Source organism: Pavona decussata, unplaced genomic scaffold (assembly GCF_977016875.1).
Source record: "Pavona decussata unplaced genomic scaffold, jaPavDecu1.1 SCAFFOLD_49, whole genome shotgun sequence".
Classification (NCBI taxonomy): Eukaryota; Metazoa; Cnidaria; class Anthozoa; order Scleractinia; family Agariciidae; genus Pavona; species Pavona decussata.
This window is the reverse complement of record NW_028145471.1, coordinates 787,653-806,211: the sequence shown is the minus strand read 5'-3', so window position 1 is coordinate 806,211 and position 18,559 is coordinate 787,653. Positions and strand designations below refer to the sequence as shown.

Here is an 18,559-nt window from a genome sequence, read left to right as displayed (position 1 = left end):
AAACTCGTCCGATTCGCAGTAACCGCGTATTTTCTTTTAAAAACGTATAATTTTTATGCACTTCCGTCTGTTCCCCTAACTAATCGATCGATCGAAAGTTTCAGAAGTGAAGTGTGGTCGTTAGGTGTTGATAGGTAAAGACATGTCACTTTGAAAAATTCGTTTTCTGCTTGGACAGGTGAATCGGCATTTTGAAAACGCCGAATTAGTTTTCGGAAACTGAGTCAACAAAAAACGTGTTAATTAAACGAGTTTGAGTGGACTGAGCAGAAGTCTGGTGCCGCTAATTGCTTTATGGCTATTTTGAGGCCACGGTACCCGTATATATATAGTTTGAGCGAATTTCAAAGTCATTTTAGACTTACGACGGAATTGTATTAGTTTGATCAGTATAATTTCCTGAGATGAATATTGAGAACCAGATGGAATTTTGATGTTTCTATTTGGCCATTATATTTCTTTTACACAAACTGATATATATCTACTAAAATATAACATTTAATGGCAGGAGAACTTGGCAAGCTCTAGCGAGCTTTTCAAAGAAGATCACTATACTTCAGTGAACTGAATTAGATATAGTAGATGGATATAATTCCTATATCTAATATTTGTACGGGTTTTGGTTGTCTTAGGAATCAAGTAAAAGCTAATAAAGTTTTTAAATTTTGCACATAAACTTTTGCACACTTTTTAAAGGAATTATAGCACTTCACTATTTTTAAGTAATTTGGTAAGTTATTCCTAATGTAAGGATAAGAATATAACTAGAATATTTGGTAATCAGAGGAACAGATCTAGTTCTCTTAAAAAGCCTCTTGAGAATTAAATCTGTTCCTCTGATTACCAAGTATTCTAGTTATATTTAACAATTATTCCACGAGCGCGCGTTGGATATGAGATGATAGATAGCCAACGAGGCGCGTAGCGCCGAGTTGGCTATAATCATTCCATATCCAACAAGCGCAAGTGGAATAATTGTTTTATTAAAAACAATCAAGAAATATTGCTAGATCTTACTGATTACGCTGTGCAAGAATAACTAGCAGACAATTTAATGGCCGCCATTTCTCGGCCATGGTATAATGGCTCATATACCATGGCCGCTAAGCCAATCAAATCCCTCGAATTGCATTATACAATGATTCAGTTTTTAATAATACGTAATATTAACGCGCCTATGATATTTAAGTCGCCTGTTGTAAAATATCTTTACATGATTATGACTCTGTAAAAAACCCGAAACATTGTAAGTTTCAACTATCTCGCAATAAACCAAAACTTTGCTTCTACAATTAGATCAATTCTCAGCCTTGCTTTCCTCATTTAGTTATTCTAGTTGGTGTTGAAATGAAGGGGTAAAACGTTGATGGAATCTCATTATGTGATGTTTTTCTTCAATTTTTAATAAATCAAGATTAAATCCCCTATCAAAATGTTTATTCTTTTCCGCAATTCTTGTGTGCCCTCCTTTATATGTTACCGATCGGTGAGAGACCCCCCCTCCCCCCCCCCCCCCCAACCAACCCGGTATACAATGGAACGACAATTTCTGATCGAAGCGATCGAACTGAATGCCGGTCATCTTTTTCCCATTCTCCCGCTCGGTGGTTTCCTAAAACCATAATGGAGGACATAATTGTTACGATGCTTTGTGAAGATTCTGAGGAATCTGAAATCGTTAATGAACTTGTAGACTGAGGAATGTGACGACTTGTCAGTTTGGGTGCCGCGAATTGTTTTATGGTTATTTTGAGGCCACGGTGCCCTTGTATATATAGTTTGAGCGAATTTCAAAGTCATTTTAGACTTACTCGCGCCTCATTTGAACAGCTCTGACAGGAAGTCGTTAATACAGGGCGAATCCCACTAAGTAATACAGATAGAGAGCGTTTAACTCTTGAAGAGCAAGTTCTTATTTTCATCTGGACGATGGCTAACCAAGAGATTTCAAGACCAGTAGCTGGTTGATTCAACATAACCCTAAGTAGCATGCCGAGAGCGTTAAAACGTGTCGCTCTTGGTTTGACTGATCTATGTGCTACCTACATCAAATGACCCGACGGCGAGCTAAAAATAATTATACAAAAGGAATATTGATAGACATAATGACCTCAGAAACTTTCTGAGTAACATTTTTATGATGGACTAGTAGAGAGTGTGTAGCAGTTGTACGATTTGTACTAAATATTGCTGAAACAATAGAAAGGACACCTGAAAGTAGCAATTGTTTGATGTCTACTCAATATGTGCAATACTGTGATGCACTGGATTTAAGCGAACATAGAGCAACTGACAGTCTTTAATGCCAGGGGCGTAGCCAGCCAATTTTTTTTTCCATTTAAGCCCGTACAGCGTAAGTCATATATATCAAACTTTGCCAACGTCCAACGTAGGAACAGGTGGTCTTACTAGTTTTATCGCTGGCAGTCAACATTCCAATGCTTTAATTAATACAGATGCACAGCTGTTTCCTTTTCCTTGTGGGGATTTTGTTATATTAAAAGGACAATTTAAAACTAAAGACTGCCTGGCATGATCATGTACATAACTATGTAACAATTATTCCATGAGATCGCGTTGGATATGAAGTGATAAATAACCAATGAGCGCGTAGCGCGAGTTGGTTATGATCACTTCATATCCAACAAGGTCGAATGGAATAATTGTTTTAGTATATTCTCAAATCGGGTTTTTGCCGCCGATTTTTATTTCAACAATTTTACAAAGCGGTCAAAAGAGCATACAACTTCCGGTCACATGCGCGCGGTGATCACCTGATTATTACATCACTGGATGAGCTGAATGAAATTTGACAGCTACACAAACGACAAACTGTGGTCAACTGTTAACGAAAATCAACCTTGAAATATTCAACCGTTCAAATGCAAGGAAAAAAGACGGCTTCGGAAGCTTTCAAGTGGTCAAATAGTGTCAAAAAGATCTTCGCGTCGGATTCGTCCTCAGAGTCTCCAAGGCCGCCTTGATGATTTTTTGTGCTGAGCAGTGAACCAGGCTGTCGTCTGTTTAACTCAAAATACTCGACACCTTGTGGCGTTGTTCTTAGGGAGAGCATTCCAGGGTTCAACTGCCGCTGATTTTCTCTTCCTCGTCGTCCGAAGTAAAGGGTGAGATAAAACCACGCCGTTCTCTGCAGTTGGGCTGGATTTTGACTGTCGGCCGGCCCGAGTTCGCCGCTTTCAAAGAGCCTCTGGATTTGATCTTTTGACACTGCTTTCTTGTGGACAATTCCAGCTATTTTACCCGGCTTTCTGAGATCCTTTACAAAGGCATCCAAAATTTTATTGGCTTCGGTAAACACAGCGTCGGAGATGATAGAAAAATGCTTGTTGTTTGGTGGCGAGCGAAGAAAGCGATCTATGGCGGCTCGAATGGACTTCATGGATGTGTTTTTGTAATAAGTGCCGTCTTTCTTCCTTGCGGAGGTGTAGAAACATTTAAGGCATTCATTTAGCTCCTCTTTGGACATGTCTTCAATTCGTTTCGAAAATTTTGTGGCAACAGGACTTGACAGCCATTCTGTAAATGACAAGGTGAGAATTTTTGTCGTTGTTACGCAGTTATAAAATTATCAAAATATCGACAGTGAACGTAACAATTGTTGCTTGTTTTTGAGTAAAACTCCCAGATACGTACCATTAAATATGTTCATGCCGAACTTTGTGGCTTTCTTCGTTTTTTCTGGAACAGCATTGTCTAGTATCTCTTGAAGTTTAGTGGGAGACAGCTCTTGAAACCTGCCAGGATCGGTCATTATGGAGAGCTGACGTAAAAAACTACGGGCGGAAAATTTTTAAACTTGGCGCACTATTTTCCATATTAGGTAAAACTCCGACTAATGGCTCATAGTCGGAGTTTTTGAGCCAATTAGAGAACTAGAAATGCAATAGTCGGAGCTGAGAATATGCTAAAACGGTTTAACCATCACTCAAATGCAAGCATTCTTGGTTTTCTCGCACAGAAGTCGCTGATGACTCTCGAGGTCAATCGGCATCTCCCCGTATGCGTACGCAAGAGCTAGAGATGATAGTCGCTCTGTCAGTGGACCGCACGTATGTTTTCGCTCTTCTCATGGTGCTAAATGATCTCTCTGGTGTAGCAGTAGACACTGGCATGGTGAGGAGAATGGTAAGCACGGTGGCAACATTTGGATAGAGATTTTCACTTTCACTTGTGCAGCTTAGTGTATCCCACAGGTTATTTGGTCCCCCCCCCCCCCCCTCGGCAAGCGCCCATCCCGTTGTCGAAGACCACTCTATGACTCAAGTCGTTGGAGTAGGCATTGTAAATCTTGTTAGTAGTTTCTCTGTTGAGTGATCCGAGCTGCGTAGGTATGATGTATGGACCCAGGAACCGGTCATTGTGGTTGATCAACCTGCCATTGAGCTCCTGAATAAGATGATTAACAAGGGGCAAATAGAAGGCTCTGTACAAATACTGCTGAGGTGTAACAGCAGGTACGCTGGCTTGGTTACGCTGGATTACAGATATATTTGGCACACCGGGTTCGATTTCAGAACCTGCTTCCAGCTCCTTTGCACGCTTAAACAGGTTACTCCAAAACCGTTTGGTCGTTTCTCTCCTCCCTTAATATACTGATAACTTCCTTTGACTCCTTGGGTGCCTCAATGAGGTTGATAGATTGACCTTGGAGCATGGTGGAAAGTGCGACTGCATTTGAAAGGACATGCTCTCTTGCACATAGCGCAATTATAAACTCGAACTGCAGGATGGAGCTCACCTACCCTCTCGCCTTAGCGTCACCATTCTCTGCGAGGCTCTCTAATGCCGGTATATACCACCACTGGAAAGGCTGTCGGAAAGGTATACAACGAGTCAGCCCTACTTGCTCAGTCATCGTGTCTCACACAGGGTTCGCAACTTGGCGCGCCGTTCCATCTCAACCCTTACTGCCGCATCTTGAGACAAACACTCCTGAAATGCCAACAGTCTCTTAAGAGAGTAATGAAACGCTAGCGCTATCTGCTGTTGGGATCCGAGCATGATTCTCACCAAGGACTCCTTACAAGCATGTCCAATTGCCAAGTTCAAGGAGTGAGCCTTGCAATCGACATAAACTGCGTCTGCATGGTAAGCGATGCCAGATAATTGCTTGGACACCTCTGTGAATCCCTGCCATATTTGCAGCCCTATCATAGCCCTGTGCGCTCATGCGGTCAATATTCAGGCCATTTCCCTGCTGGGTCTTTAGAAACCTCTCGGCTAGCGCCTTTCCTATGGTACTCTCACCTTGTACAAACCCAAGGAACTCTTCCCGTATCAGCACCGTCTTGTTGTCCTCTCGCGTGTGCACAAAACGAGCACAAATGGAGATTTCCTCCAGGTATATGCGAAAAACACGCTTTATTTAGTTCTCTCGCTGATTGATTAATTAAAGTCATTGACAAGCATTTTGAATGATCAGCTTATGTCCCTTCTACTTTCTTTCTAGCGGGTATTCGCTATTGGATAGTAAGCAAAAGAAAATACAGCGTTTCGGCAGTTAAAAAAAAAAACTAATTACGATAATTTTTATTAAGCCCGTGCTTGATGGCTTAAAGGCTAGCTACGCCCTTGAATGCCATTATTGCACTCAACATCTAAAGCTCAACACAGACAGGAGATATCAGCTGAGTACAAGCAAGAAGCCAGTGGAAAAGCAAATACTATTGGTATGATAGACAAAAATACCATTCACTAAATGTCCAGGTTAGTCTAAAAAGGTTATTCTTAAGCATTTTCCCAATCTTAACTGTATTGTTCGTTATAAATCTACTAACACGTTAGCACATCTGTGTAAGTGATTTTTTTTTGGCGGGCGGGGGTGGGGGGGGGGGGGGGGGAGGGCACGGATTTAACGTTAAATTTGGAGCCCCAAAATTAAACATCATACCCTGATGTCATACCCTGCACGTATTTCTTGGGAGTGTTTTGTTGTTCAGACCCTTACGGGAACGTTACTTTTATTGTAATAGTTATGTACAATTGTACACTCGATTTGTGACCACTTTGGTATCCACGTTGCTGTGCGCGCATAATCAGTTAACAATTATTCTACGAACTCTCGTCGGTTATGAGATTTTTTTAAAATTATTTATTTGCAATAATAACACTTAAATACAAAGCAACAGAAACACACACACACACACAAAAGGAATACATATAAATTGCTTACATCAACATACGTAGTACTGATATGCAATTACATTAATAATTAATTAATTAATTACATGTGAGAAAGCTAAGAGAGATAATAATTACTTACATCAACATACATAGTACTGATTTACAATTACATTAATAATTAATTACATGGGACAAAGCTACTCCCCGAGAGGACGGATATGACTTTTACTGTAAGTATCATTTCACGTTGGTTTTTTTTTTAGATGTGTTGGGTAAGTGTGAAAATGTGTCAAAGTTTATGAGATCAACTTATCATCGCTCCTAACACAGTCCTGGTAAACGTTGTAAAACGACGCTGTAGCCCGTCAAACTTTTGAGATCAAGTTATTGTGGAGTGGTAAATGTCGTAACATGATTCTTTGATCTGAATAAAAGACTCCATTCCGTTTACCTGTTGTTTTTATCGGTTTTAAACAGGATGCCGGGCACCGAGGAAGGGCTTCTCGTCCTTTTCTCGTGTTATCAGCGATGAGCTGCAAGCTTTCCGAAAAAGCTCCGTAGTTTAAATTTTCCCTGAAGGTTTTAAAATGGTGAAAAGAGCTACCTTTCGACTAGCCGACGAAGCCATGTTCGACGGCAAAGCTGTGTCAGATTTTGAAGACTCTTTGAAGTTGTCGGGCCTTTATCGTTTGGTCTTCTCGCTGTTTTGTTTCGGCAACAAACTCAGAAGATTTCGTTTCAAAAGGATCTTTGTTTTAGTCCTTTAAAAGAATTTGTAAATGGCCTTGAATTTAGTGCTTTGTCTGTTGAACTTGAAACGATTACACGTTGTACACGTTTCCGCCAACGACGGCCATCAAGTAAAGATCAACACCAAATTTTAAAATCTTATAATTCTATGAAATCACTGCCCGAGTACCGGTACCATGTCTCTAATCACTGTGTAATCGGCAAAAAATCGTTTACAAATATACCTATCGGGCCCGGTAAGTTACTGGGACTATCGAGAAACGGGTCCCTGGACTCTAAAATCCATACCCGTTTTCAGACCTTTGTTGTAGCATAATTACGCTTCGTCTCAATGCCAAAGTCAAGAATTAGTAAAATTCACCCGAAAATTCAGCTCGAATGATATATATTGTATACTTCTCTTTCTACTATTCATTTGGAGTTGAAAAGACAAATACGTTTATACGCCGTCGCGGTTCCCTTGAAAACCATACCAGATTTAAGACCCTAGTGGTCAAAATCTATACCCGTTTTCACACCAAAACGACTAAAAAAACATACTCTTTGGTGCGGCACACACCGTTGGGGATTTATGAAAATCTAGATATTGACCCGGGAAGAAGCTGTTGATAACAAAAAGGGGACAGCAGCTGATCAGCCGAGTCAATGCCTTATGTGAAGAAAAGAGGGAAAATTTGTCCACCGTTCTGTCATTTTTGTGGATTTTTGGTTACCAAGACGCTACAGGTGTCATAAACGATGTGATCGAGGATGTGGCATCGGCTCAAGAGAGTCATGAAGGATCTCGCTGGAGAGGAAACGCTAAGCCAGATTGGGTTCTTTTGTTTTTTGAAACGCGCGCAATAATTTCTGGCCATACATGGCAAGCGGGGACCAACAACAATAAGCAGTTGAAAAAACGGAGGTAAGTTTTCCATCTATTTGTACAAAACTACAATTCGTTGCGTGTTGCGTTCCGTGTTCAGACTAGTAGCCTGGCCTCATTGATGCTTTAATTTTGGCGCGGTTACCAAGGAGATTGCTCGATGTTACCAAAATGTTTGATTTTGGACGATCACGAAGCAATGTTTTTTTAAGATACTCATAACTCTACTTCCCTATTTTTTTTGTAGTTATGATGGACTATTGCTCTCTTACCTGGTTTTATCGTTGATCGAATTTAATGGAATCTATTTGACATTTCAACACATTTTAGTCCATGGGCCAGAAAGTGAAACCCTCCCCCCATCTCGGGATTTTTGCAGACATGTATCATTTTAAACCTCTACCCAAGGGTATTCCAAAAATCGATGTTTGCACTCGCTCGATTGGTGGGTGTGGCCGTACGGTGTCATTCTTTATTTTAATCAAAGTGCCACAGGTTACCCAACCCGAAATTTTACAAACAATCTTCTTAAAAGCTATTATCCATGGAATTAACATACAAAACTATGCATACTTACTCTTCTCCATCAACTCTGTTAGATGATACCTCAACTTTCACTTTTAAGCTTCAAAGTTGACTACTGCGCATGTCACAAAGTTCATTCAGCTTATACCTATACTGTAGAAGATTATGTATACGATCGTGTCGCACAGAAACTTTGCATAATCACTCAAATTTATTAGATGTGGGAATTTCATAAACAACGCGGCATTATTAAGCACCGCAACTGCTTTCCACGATAGTTCGTCGCTATTGGTGTCTTAAATATGCACCTGAGATGATTACTACGCTTTTTAGGGAATGCCAATAAATTTAAACAAAACTACAATTGTTCAAGGTTTGCGAGGGATTTGGGGGAGATCTGGCACAAAAAACACCTCGCCCGGGCAGGGATTTTGTTAAGTACTTGATTAGGAGGGGCCAAATATAACTTAGCAGGGACCACATGGTTGATTTGCTCTAAACGTTTTATATACAATGTAAAAATAACCAGAATGAAGCATAAAATAGGCAAGTAATGGTCCCTGTGTCCCTGCTCTAACAAAAACCCTCCTCAAGTACTTTTCATGCGGCTTCCCAAGATGCATTGCCCAGTTTTCGGCCATCCAATAATCCTTTTACCCTCGGATTTCTAATCAGCCATTTTGGAAAAGCGGACAGCTAAGTTTTTGTTCTCCGACGCTGCTTTCCCTCATTTGCTAAGAAATTTTATGATTGATTAAATATATTACATCTATATAACAATTAGATATTACAGCAAATAATCTCACTTCAGTCGATAAATCAGTCCTTTTCAACGTCTTGAAATGCATATGATTTTTTTTTTTTGAAAATGTGTTTCTCGAGATCATTTGAATGGCAGAAAAAAACTATCGAGTACACACAACCGACATGACGTATGAGGTTTCTAACAAACTTCAAGGCGTTATTTCCATTATATAATTTTTTATTACTAAACAGAACAATCTAATGCTTCATCTTGCAAACCTCCAGAAGATGTGCAGCTTGTTCTTCAGCTTCGATCATCCCAACTATGCAAGGTACTCCACACTCTACCTGGTAATTATGTTAAACCTGGAAAATTCAGATCCCGGAGCGGAGGAATTGTTGAAACGCAATGGCTTCAGTGTCAACAGATCGGATGTACCATCATCCAGGAACGATGTTGACATCACCATCGAGCAAACGATCAACCGCCATGCCAAATCTCACGGTGGCATTGTTGGTTTTAGCAGGAATCATTTGGCGTACTACAGATGGTGTCGTACACCGCACACAAGAGCGAGCTATCTGCAAGCGACCAAAGAGATTGCAAGTATGGACAGCCAGGAGGCTACATCGCACAAGGAGGTGAGAGGATCGCAAATTGTGAAGAGCGAGCAAGACACATGCAGTGTTTTACAGGTCGAAGACAAAGATGCGCTATACTGTCTTTCATTCGGCGCTCCTGCGCCCCAAGATGTCGAAAGTGACATACTGATGGCTGATGACATCGGAAAGAAGGCCCATCGGGTGTTTGTCCAGAAAAGACTAGTAGAGAAGAAGACCACCTTTTACTCTCCAGTAAAGAAACAGAATCTCAAAACGTTTGCTACCCGGGAAGTAAAATCATCAATGGTCTGCGGAAAGGAAAGAAGAAACATAGAAATAACAGCAGAGAGAAACGTCTTTGGGCAGCTGGTGATACTGGCGCTAGAGCATCAAGTTACCTTGGAAAACGTGCTGAGTTATCAGTTGGGCCAGGTCCCTTGGGCACTGGCTACTGCAGATGGTGCTCTGATAAAGACTGACAAGTCGAAGTTGATGCATTCCCTAGAAGAGAAATTGCACTTGGTACGGAGACCTACCGCGGCATTTGATTGCTACATCATAGACGGGAATGCGGTTCAGCAGGCAATGATTTCTCTTCAAAGCACATTTGGAGAGCTAGCTGAAAGTGTTTTTGATCAGCTCCGCACGGGCACAGCGTGTTGACTTTGTGACGGACTCCTATCATCCCTGTTCAATTAAAGGAGTAGAACGATCTTGAAGTGGTTCTGCTAAGGCACACCTAGTGAAAGGACCGTCTACCAAAGTGCCTCGCGACTGGAGGAGGTTTTTGTGCAACGAAGTAAACAAGTGACGGGTGACAAGCGACGTCTCTTGAATATCCATGCAGTTGCAAGAGATCTCGGAGTTGATGTCTTGCCCTCACAGCCCTGCACGCATTTACTGGTTGCGATACTACCAGCGCGTTCGTACGAAATGGGAAAGTGACGCCCCTGAAACTCCTTAAAAAGGAACCCGAGTTTCTTCTCACATTCCATGCTTTGGGAACATCTGTTGATGTAGAAAACAGTGTTTTTGAAGATCTGGAGAAGTTTACGTGCCTAATGTGTGGCAGCAAGTCGGCTGACATCAGCTACATAAGACATGATAAGTTTATTGAGAGGTTCAGTACGAAGCCAGGAATGGTGCTGACAAGCTACGATGGAGTGGATATAAGTCTTCTTCCTCCTTGTCGCGAGAGCCTACGAATGCATATCCAAAGAGCTAACTATCAAACTCTTATATGGAAGAAAAGCAGACGACCCAACACCAAGTATTCCCCTGACTGGACCTGATGGGCATGGCTGGACCATTGACAATAACAGACATCTTGAAATCTTCTGGACTGCCAGCAATCTGATGCCTCAAGAACTGGCAGATATACTAGCCAGCCCCTTGGTCACGCCCGAAGATGAACATGACAGCAGTCTCGATAACGACAGCATGTCTGATGCTGTATTTAAAAGCGCGGATCTGTTCTTAAATTTACCATGGAGAAACTGGGTGACGAACATTAATCACTTTTACTACTTGTAGCACAATGGTCTGCTGACGATGGTGACGCGTAACCTGTCGACCTCATCACCTGATGAAGACTAGCAGTAAGAAGTCAATACGTTGCGGACCACAGCCAGTGACTACATTGTGAGACAAGCAACTCATACTGATTATTTCCAGTGAATCTGAAGAGGTTGCAATCTACTAAATCTAGTAAAGGTGCGTAACTGCTCTGTTTTATTTACAGCAAGGAAACATGAGTAATTCATATGCTCACTTCACATATACCCCTTGCACAGGCTGAATGAACTTTGTGACATGCGCAGTAGTCAACTTTGAAGCTTAAAAGTGAAAGTTGAGGTATCATCTAACAGAGGGGATGGAGAAGAGTAAGTATGCGTAGTTTTGTATGCTAATTCCATGGATAATAGCTTTTAAGAAGATTGCTTGTAAAATTTCGGGTTGGTTAACCTGTGGCACTTTGATTAAAATAAAGAATGGCGCCGTACGGCCACACCCACCAATTGATCGAGTGCAAACATCGATTTTTGGAATACCCTTGGGTAGAGGTTTAAAATGATACATGTCTGCAAAAATCCCGAGATGGGGGGAGGGTTTCACTTTCTGGCCCATGGACTATTTCGTGAGCGAGCATCACATTGACAGAGGTGAGTCAAAAACTGCTTGCAGCAAACTTTCAGAATACTACACACATACAACATAGTGATCCTCCAACTAAGTATAATCCAAAATAATTTCACTAACAATATTTTCAAAACTACAGTAACCTTTATTTCAGAAGGAAATGCTAACCCCAAAATTTTACAGCATGACAGTCACTTCACTGCGATTTGTGAGGGATTACTATCGTCGACAAATTTGAGCAAATATTTTTTTCCTTTTGATGGCACAACAAAGCTCTAGCTTTTTTAAACTGGCTGCGGTCTCTCTCAATGGTCTTTGTCTAATTTTTCATCGGACAGTTTTCGTTTCTTGTGAAAATTTTTTGTCTGCTACTTACAAAAATAGTTTGCAAAACTTTGTTGACCAGTCAGAAGCGCTGATCACACCACTTGATGCATATGAGTTCATTTGTGTGTCTAAATTACTCTAATCACAAACTCCGCTATACCAAACAAAACGCAAGTTTTATACAGTTCATTGTATAAATCTGTATGTTGTCTCCTTACAGGTAATCTTGTTTTATTTTCTTTGAGGAGTGTTTCTGTTTTTTATTATTATTTGAAGGCAGAAAACTGAACAAGTGCTACATGTAGTTAGTTGCACTTAGGCTGCAGTTAATATAACTTCAGCAGGCTTTGGAAAAACAAATTGAGCAGCCTTTTACAGTGAACTTTTCATGAAATTATCCTAACAAAATAAAGGGAAACAATTGTACTTGTCTTTTTGAAACCAAATTTGCAAGGCTTTCCTTTGTTAGTTGTTTTAATAAAATAAAATAATGGTGGAAATCATGAGGGGTTGGTTTCTAAAGAAACTGTTGTACTACGTATGCGTCTATGGGTTGTAGAAACAAATAATGTTTGGTTTTATCAACAGAGTTAATAACTGAGGTAACTTGGCCACCATAAAGAGCATGCCAGAGCAAGGGCTCTGGCAACTCAGTTGAGAAAACAAACATTTCTTACTTAATTTGTTTTTTGTTGTTGTTTATTATTTTGTTAATAATCGAGGAATAAGTATCATTATACATTATTTTTCATGAGGGGAAAATCTCAAGATTCTACTGAAAGACATTAATCATCAAAAAAAGTTACTTAAGGTGAACGGGATTGTCATTGATGCCAAACATTATCATGTACAGTTTGTGTCAACCGCCAGTTAAGATGGAAAAATAAGTTATGCACAAGCTAATAGCATGATTAGTATTTCAAGGTTACATCGGCAATGTATCACGTGCGTCACCCACCAGTTCCGATTGAAAATTTTGAAAAATAAGTTATGCACAAGCTGGTATCATGATTAGTATTTCAAGGTTACATCGCAACTGTCTCAGGTGTGACACCCACCAGTTCCGATTGCAAATTTTGAAAAATAAGTTATGTACAAGCTGGTAGCATGATCAGTATTTCAAGGTTACATCGCAACTGTGTTAGGTGTGACACCCACCAGTTCCGATTAAAAATTTTGAAAAATAAGTTATGCACAAGCTGGTACATGTAGCATAATTAGTGTTTCAAGGTTACATCACATTTTGAATACTGCAACTCTTTACTTATGGGTATAGGTAAAACACTTAACAAGAAACTGGAAGATGCGAACTATTATGGTCTACGAACTATAATGAACATGGGGAAAAGTACTGATTATGAATCAATTCTTAGGATGGCAGACATGAATACATTGGAACATAGACGCATAGAACAATCTTTGATGATATTTTTTAAATGTTTCAAGGAGAATGGTCCAGGCTATGTAGCCAATTTATTCAAATCCCGAGTTACACCATATAATCTTAGAAGCAATGGTCTAAATGTTGTACAAACTTCATACAATAGTAGATTCCTTCATGGCTCATATGCGTACATGATCTCACACATCTGGAACCAGTTGCCATCTGCTGTAAAAAACGCACCTAATGCTTCATCCTTTCGGAGACTTTTAACTAAGTTAAATTTTAACGGCTGTCAATGCAGCAATTGCCTCTGACCCGATTTATTTTTATTTATTTATATTTAGATGTTACTTTTTAATTTAATTAGTAGTTACTATCTTTTTTTATACTGTCAAACACTTATATCATGAGCCTGTGGCTCGGGGGACTGGGAGACCACCCCCTGTGTATTTGACACTAAATAATTTACTTTACTTACTTTTACTTTTTTACATCGCAACTGTCTCAGGTGTGACACCCACCAGTTCCGATTGAAAATTTTGAAAATAAGTTATGCACAAGCTGGTATCATGATTAGTATTTCAAGGTTACATCGCAACTGTCTCACGTGTGACACCCACCAGTTCCGATTGAAAATTTTGAAAAATAAGTTATGTACAAGCTGGTAGCATGATTGGTATTTCAAGGTTACATCGCAACTGTCTCAGGTGTGACACCCACCAGTTCTGATTGAAAAATAAGTTATGCACAAGCTGGTACATGTAGCATGATTAGTGTTTCAAGGTTACATCGCAACTGTCTCAGGTGTGACACCCACCAGTTCCGATTGAAAAATAAGTTATGCACAAGCTGGTATCATGATTAGTATTTCAAAGTTACATTGCAACTGTCTCAGGTGTGACACCCACCAACATGAAAACATGAAAAGGGAAAAAGTCTCTATAGTTTGAAATGAAAAAGGGTAAGGCTAATCACAAGTTACTTTCTTTCGTACTGTTGTTGTCTCTGCCAATAGACTGTAAGATTCCATTTATTAATTTTCTTTTGACAATAGCAAACAGAAACTGGCAAAAGATGTGTCATCTTGGCAGTCCTGCTAATAAAAGATGTGCCATCTTAAGAGCAGGAATGTTTGCTATTGTCACAATGGCAACAAATTGAACTGATATACCCAGTTTCTATTCTTGATTGTTTCTTTGTGTTCTTTTTTCTTTATGCTGCAAGAAGTCTTTGGCTTAACTAATTATACCAGTTTTTGCCTACATTTACATATGGTTAGATCTGCCCTTATGAACACTGACGAATAATACAGACCGCAGTCCAAGATTACTATAAACTCTGGAGACGTTGATAATATGGACATTTTGGTCTATCCCATGACAGTATATTAAGGGTTAAAAGTTTCGCCAAAAGCATACATATAGATTAAATTCTTTGTCGTATTCAAGAGAAAGATATTTCATCTCCTCTATTCAATGTCATGAGGTACTTAATATGCCCGGCATTATTTTGGAAGTCATCACAACAAACTGCTGTAGAGGGTTTCAATGTTTTAACACTCTTTTCTTTTTTTTAACTTTTTTGAAATCCAGGGTCCAGTTGTTCAAAGCCCGATTAAGCTAATCCTGGGTTAACGAAACTTTGATTTGGGTATTTTTACTAATCCGTAAGGATTCGTCCCAAAGATTTTTGTCCTCAGTTTTGCCTTAGACTTTTCTTTACCATTAGATTAAAATGAGCCTTTGAAATCATCTTTAATGAGCGAGTTGCAAACCTTGGTTAACTTTTAATCGGGGATTAGCCTTAATTCTCGGGAAGCGAGGGCCCAAGGCCCGAGCGTAGCGAAGTTAATAAATTTGTCGGGTCGAAGGCCGCGCTCGGGAGCTAAGCCGTGCGAATGCGAGCCGAACATATATTTCCTCGCGAAGCGAGGTTAATAAATTTGTCGGGCCGAGCCGGCCCGAGCGGAGCTAAGCCGCGCGAATTCGAGCGAAAAATATATTTATATATATATATATATGTTGATATATGTTTATATCTTTGAAGGTGTCCGCACAATGACGTCAGACTGTCTGGCGTTGTCTGGAGCAAAATTTGCATACACCGAAAAACATATGCGTGCATGATCAAATTTCAACCGCAATGTTCATCAATATTCACTGGATACAGAAATATCTCTCCAGAATCTTTTCCCTTTCTTTTAGAAATCTTTTTTTGTGAAATAGTGCATTAAAGAAATTACACGCTTTGTGGCCGCGGTAAATAATTTTCCGTGGGAAATAAATTCATCGAACACGACAGCGCTGCACGCCCGTTGTACATTACGTCGCGACAGAAATAGATTTTCAACCGCAAACTACCCCGTGGAACTACGAAAACACTATGCTCATAAAAAAAAAATCTTATGCGCCTTTTAATCTCCTCGTTTGATGCTACAATACGTGTACAGAGGGCTTTCCACCCAGCCCCAGCTTCGCGAGGTTTTGCGAGTCACGTATTTCTAGTTATATATATGTTTATATATTTCCGTGAAGGTGTCCGTGCTGTTGCCTGGCAACAGTGCGCAAACAAAGTGTGAATGACGTCAGACTGTCTGGCGTCGTCTGAAAAAAATTTACATACATCGGAAAAAATATGCGTGCATGATCAAATTTCAACTGCAATATTCATCAATATTCACTGGATACAGAACTATCTCTCCAGAATGTTTTCCCTTTCTTTAAGAAATCTTAGTGAAAGATTGAATTGAAGAAATTACACGTTTTGTGGCCGCGGTAAAATAATTTTCCGTGGGAAATAAATTCATCGAACACGACAGCGCTGCACGCCCGTTGTACATTACGTCGCGTCAGAAATTGATTTTCAACCGCAAACTAGCCTGTGGAACTACGAAAAGACCATGCTCATAAAAAAAATCCTATGCCCCTTTTAATCTCCTCATTTGATGCTACAGTACAAGTAAAGAGGGTTTTTCACCCAGCCCCAGCATCGCGAGGTTTTGTGAGTCACGTATTTCTAGTAGGCTTTCGAACAACCCGGCCCAGTAGTCCTATTGCTATTGCCTGACTATCAAGCTAATTATTCCCTAAAATTTAGAAAGGTCGGCAAAATATCAAACGAGTTGGTCTTGTTATCAAATGCCTGTTTTTTTAAGAGCTTTTTTTTTCTGGCCTTTGATATCCAAACATTTTCTTGAGCTTTGTTTATATGTACAGCACTGGAATAAAAAAGGTGTACATAACTGACTGAGTTATAATACTAAAGACTCAGTAAACAACACACCAAAATAGATGGGTTCCTAGGAAAACCCACCAGGTTTAACTTCATTTATTTACTTTGACACAGTTACCTGCACCAGCTGACCAGCAGACCAGCTTTCAACTGAGTGCCACACATGAACTATTGAATACAGATGAGAATCAAATCAAATAATCAGAAAGTGAAGCAAATACATGTTGCTTGCACCAAGAACGGGAAGACATATGAGTAAGTCACAATTAGTTAATACTTCCAATATTATTGGTCAAGAAAGTGGCACGAAACTTTATAACCAGTCATGAAGTGTAGGCATGTCACCTGTCAAGGGGTAATTTCCAAATTGATAGTAGGAATGTGGTACTGGACGTAGGATATTACCACACAATTAAACTTATATTGATACATAAAGCTTACTACTTTGAAAACATTAAGAAGGGAAAAAGTTTTAAGTCTCTTCAGTTTGAAATGCAAAAGGCTGAAAAAGTTAAAAGTTGACTCCTAGTTTCAAGACAGTGTCTTTATACAAAGGTTTAAAAGCCATAGCCTTCTCAGTTTATTCACAAGTTACTTTTTTTCTGTGGTTGTTAATTTGATCAGATTCCATTCATTTATTTCTTGTGACAATAGCAAACAGAATCTGGCAAAAGATGTGTCATCTTGGCAGTCCTGCTAATAAAAGATGTGCCATCTTAAGAGCAGGAATGTTTGCTGTTGTCACAATTGCAACGAAATGTTTATTATAACTAATTTACCCAGTTCTGAGTTTCTATTGTTTTTTTTTCCAACCAATAGTTCTACGTGAAGGCTTTGGCTTTTGGTTGTATAAGTGGTTCCAAATAAATCTTGTTAACTTTGGAAAAGAGGAAGATTCTCTGCTTAAAATACAAAAGCTAAAAATTGATTCCTTAAGTTTAAAGAGTGTCCTGAAACAAACCTTTTTAAGCCATAGACTTCTTGTTTTATTGACAAGTTACTTTCTTTCGTACTGTTGTTGTCTCTGCCAATGGACTGTAAGATTCCATTTATTTTTTTGACAATAGCAAACAGAAACTGGCAAAAGATGTGTCATCTTAGCAGTCCTGCTAATAAAAGATGTGCCATCTTAAGAGCAGAAATGTTTGCTATTGTCACAATGGCAACAAATTGAACTGATATACCCAGTTTCTATTCTTGATTGTTTCTTTGTGTTCTTTTTTCTTTATGCTGCAAGAAGGCTTTGGCTTAACTAATTATACCAGTTTTTGCCTACATTTACATATGGTTAGATCTGCCCTTATGAACACTGACGAATAATACAGACCGCAATCCAAGATTACTATAAACTCTGGAGACGTTGATAATATGGACATTTCGGTCTATCCCATGACAGTATATTAAGGGTTAAAAGTTTCGCCAAAAGCATACATATAGATTAAATTCTTTGTCGTATTCAAGAGAAAGATATTTCATCTCCTCTATTCAATGTCATGAGGTACTTAATATGCCCGGCATTATTTTGGAAGTCATCACAACAAACGGCTGTAGAGGGTTTCAATGTTTTAACACTTTTTTAAAATCCAGGGCCCAGTTGTTCAAAACCCGATTAAGCTAATCCTGGGTTAACGAAACTTTGATTTGGGTATATTTCCTCTAACAATATTAAGAGCGGTTGTCAGTAACTTTCGAGAATCCGGCGACAGAAGCGAAAATTCGGATTTTTTTTTATTTGCCCCAAAAGACCCTTTTGGTGAACTATTTTCAAAAATAATATTCAAAAGTTCCAGCGAATTTTTATTTTGTCCAAAATTGGGAAAGTTCGAAATCGGCCAAAACGCGACCGA

General features: G+C 39.5%; 1 long non-coding RNA gene across 1 annotated transcript; it reads right to left on the bottom strand.

Annotated features, from left to right (window-relative positions):
- Positions 1 to 14,452: 14,452 nt before the first annotated feature.
- LOC146481506 (uncharacterized) lies at positions 14,453 to 18,350 on the bottom strand. The gene is made up of 2 exons (XR_014864432.1): positions 18,283 to 18,350; positions 14,453 to 15,057 (listed from the first exon to the last, which is right to left on the bottom strand). It is a non-coding gene; the product is annotated as an uncharacterized LOC146481506 (long non-coding RNA).
- Positions 18,351 to 18,559: the final 209 nt, after the last annotated feature.